This window comes from Berghia stephanieae, chromosome 9, assembly GCF_034508935.2.
Source record: "Berghia stephanieae isolate SIO BIC M18660-M18661 chromosome 9, UCSD_Bste_1.3, whole genome shotgun sequence".
NCBI classification, from domain to species: domain Eukaryota; kingdom Metazoa; phylum Mollusca; class Gastropoda; order Nudibranchia; family Aeolidiidae; genus Berghia; species Berghia stephanieae.
The window spans coordinates 41,797,147-41,801,290 of NC_088368.1; positions in this window are offsets into that span (position 1 = coordinate 41,797,147).

Here is a 4,144-nt window from a genome sequence, read left to right on the forward strand (position 1 = left end):
GACTCTTTTCGAAATAAAAGTTTGCCATGAAAAGAAATATCTTATGTCACCGTCTTTCCTCGTCTATCCTATACAACCAACCAAAACCTTTGTCATCCCTATCATCTGCAAATTCAAAATGATCTATGGCATCTCGACAAATTTCACGATGGTGTCTCATTGAAAGAAAAGGATAATTCCGTTCTGCTATCCATAGTCGTGACAATAATGTTATCATTATAATTCGGCTACCTCAAGACGTCAGATGACCTGGTGATAACTATAATATTATTATTAAGTAAATCATCGAATCACGAAATTCGACAAGACGTTGAGTCGATATTGGCGAGACTGACCAATTAAATTATCGGTGGGTGGTATCAAAGACACAAAGGTTGAAAATGAAATACCAAAATGCACAACACAAAGGGACAGACTTTTATCGTCGGATGATTGATGTTGCATCGATAGATTTACCCTATTGTACTCAGATTCTGTTTCTCTAGATACTGAGTTCCCAAATGGCCATGTCAATCATGTAACATCTTTAAATGATCTCGTCCTACTCTTTGATATATATAGCCGCGTTTTCGATTCCGATTGTCAATCATGAAAAAATCCCGCCCACAAACTTTTCATAGGTCCATCATCAGTTTCAAACGTTTTTCTTGTGTGATGTCAAGACTTTCTCATTGCAATGTAATAGAATTAAAGAGTTATGAATGAAAAAACTAAATGTGTCGATTGCGGCAAAACTGGTTGGATCTGGGTCAGCTCAGATACTGTCCTTTTGTTGGTTCGGGCATCCCACAGTTGTTTTTGTTTTCAAGAATAATGTTTTTGATTTTGATTTTCATTTGGAATTGATTGAAATGTGTTAACAATATGAATAATACTATAAAACGAATCAACGTTACACATAGTTTTGTGTGTTGACACGTTTATATCTGGCTGGCAGATGTTATGATTAAAAAAAAACTTAAGGCATTGCATCAATAAATTTATATAACCAACGTTTAACTTTTCACGTAGTTTTCTGTGTTGGTTCTATTGATCAAACGGTAGAACAGTGCGTAATTTACTAAAAACGCATGCTAGCGGTTGCAAAACCTGTGTAGTTTTCTATGTTTTCCAATCGTTGTAATTATTGTGTACATTGTGACGACTGCCGAGAATCGTGGTTAGATTAGATTATCCATAACAGAGTCCCATATTCCTTTTGACCCGTTTTATGGGAGGGAGTATGTGTGTGTGTGTGTGTGTGTGTGTGTGTGTGTGTGTGTGTGTGAGAGAGAGTGGTTAGTGTAAAACTCCACTATTGATATGTTTTGATTCAGTTATGCGAGTTGCATTGTCGATTAGTGCGGGGCGGTCCTTGGCAAGCTTAAGGACCACGGTCCTACGGTCCTTGGGAAATGAAGACCGCAAGGACCGGTCCTAGGACCGGTCCTTTTCGACATTGAACATTCCTGAGAGACTGTTGGAAATTCGAACCGGTTTGACCTTTTAGAGCGTGGGATCGTTCATTCTTGAACAGTTAAAGACCGCTACACGATGAAAACCGTGTCCTACAGGAGTAAAACACACGGAGTAGTCACACTCATTTCAAATTGTAACCTAATTAGAGAAGAGGGGTGATGCCTTCTTTATTTGCTCACCGTACTTCATTGTTACTTCGATAATTTAATAAAATTTGAAATTTATCCCCATTAACGGAGATAATGGCATCGCCCAAGGCGTTGATCGAGTTGTTCGTGGCGTTGATACACACACGCAACTCCTACCCCCCCCCCCTCCCCCCCCACACACACACATTAGAGGGCAGCGAGCATTGAAGAGTAAGAGAGAGACGTGAAGTTATAATAAGAGGGGGTGGATGAGGTGATAAGAGGGGTCGATGGTGACTTTTCGCCAGATCTAACAAACTCAGCTACCCATTCATTGCTGAGTAGACAGGGATTCAGAAAAAAATCGACTGCACCCGGGATCGATCTCTGGCCCTTTGCGTATAAAGAGAGTGCTCTATCAACTGAGCTATCGGGGTCCCCAAATATTCTATTGGACTTTTTTAAAATTCAGACGTTATAACTGGGTTTTTTGGAAGGAAGAAACTAATGAAACTCATATTATTTGATTAGTAAAAACACCAAACGAAATTTTAATATTATTGTATTATTTTAAATGACAACACTGCGATAGAAAGGAGTGGTGACAAGAGATGGACAAAAGAAAACAAAAAATCGGATTTGCTACTTGCTAGGTTCGACACACACACACACACACACACACACACAAACACACACACATCTTTTGTAGTCACATACATTTCAAACAATAACCCATTAGAGAAGAGGGGTCATGCCTTCACCATAGATCATTGTCATTGCGATCATTATGGTGTAGTAAATTTTGAAATTTACCCCGTATAATGGAATCGTCCAAGGCGTTGCGCCTCCTGTTCCCCCATCTCACACACGAAAGGGCGGTTTGCGGAGTGGAGGTTGGTGGTCGTCTGCCTGTATGGTCGTCTGTGTCGTTTAGTGTATGGCAAAGGGGGGTGGGTGTGATTAATTAAGTGGGATGGGTGGTGATTGGTGGAAGATAGGCAACCGAAGCAACGAATCGCTGGGGAAGTATTAGGCTATGGCGCGAGACCGTAGGACGGTGGTCCTTGCAAGGACCGCCCCGCACTAGTTGAAAGGTGATAAGAAGTGAGGACCGCCGCCGGTCTTCCTCTCTGGGACGGTCTTCGGTTCACAGCTAAAAGACCGTCGGACCGCGGTTCAGACCGGTTTTCAGCGCGGCACTATTGTCGATGTAATTATTTACAGTGTCAACAATGGACACATCAATCCGTGTATTCGTCTTTTTCCGTCTCTACTTGGACTATCTGGAAAATTCTTATTCGTCAAAAGTTGGGCATTGTTTGGGTGGTTTTGTCGATGTGTATTATGCAGGGCAGGTGGTGGGTTTTATGTTTTGTTTGTGGCAGTTGCATTGAGACACTCTGTTGTGTGATGGCAAGGCGAGATTTTGTCTTGTGTGTTTTATTGTCAGATTATATGGGAATGGTTTTCAATGTTGACGATGGTCTGAACTGTTTTCTCTGTGGCCTTGTGTTTCAGTTGCAATATTCCTTTGATTTCTCGTAACTCATCTTAGTCCAATTAACATTTTTGATAGATATTTATAGAAGATCATCCTCATTCAACACATGAAATGTAAATAAATAAAATCTGTTGAGATGGAAAATGTATAATTTTGTTTCAAAGTGTTGTAACATTTAAGTAAAATCTAAACTTTTCACACAAAGTGTACCCAGAATATAACATGTTATTTTTAAACACAATTGTCATTTTATTGTGTTTGCATTTGTTATTGACATTTCTCAAATGTAATACTTAGATTATATGATGTTTAATATGCCTCGCACTTTATAAAAATCCATTACATAAAGTAACATTGCAAAATTTGAAATTGATTTGCTAGTCCTGGCGGGTAATGGAAAGCTTTAAGCTAATTTAGCCCATTAAAATTCATATCATTTCATACCATCTATTATCAAGTACTTGTATATAATTCAATTATAATCAATGTAAATTATCTAAAAATCATAAAAATCGCAGAGGGTCTATTTAACTCTCTATGTTGTTTTCAGACTTGGGAATGTTATTACGTTTGCAGATGTTAGGTACGTATTATTTATGGTATTAAATCCGTTTCTGTCATTTCGGACGCTGGATATTTGATTAACATATAAATAAATAGAGAAGGGTCAATAATTAAGAGAGAGAGAGAGAGAGAGAGAGAGAGAGAGAGAGAGAGATAGTGAGAGAGTGAGAGAGTAAGAATGAGAGAAAGAAAAACGATAGGGTGATCGAAAGAGAGAAATATGAGTGAAAGGGATAAAGGGAGAGAGTGAGAGACAGAACAATGATAGTAAGAAAGAAATAGGGAGAGAGAGAGAGAGAGAGAGAGAGAGAGAGAGAGAGAGAGAGTGGGAGAGAGAGAAGGGGGAATATACGAAAGAAAAAGAAATAAAAAGATGACTATAGAGAGAGAAAAGAGAGAGATTGAGACAAAGAAAAAAGAGATAGAGAGAGAGAGAGAGTAGAGTCGGACAAAAACTAGAAATAAGGAAAGTGCGACGGATTGACACACACAA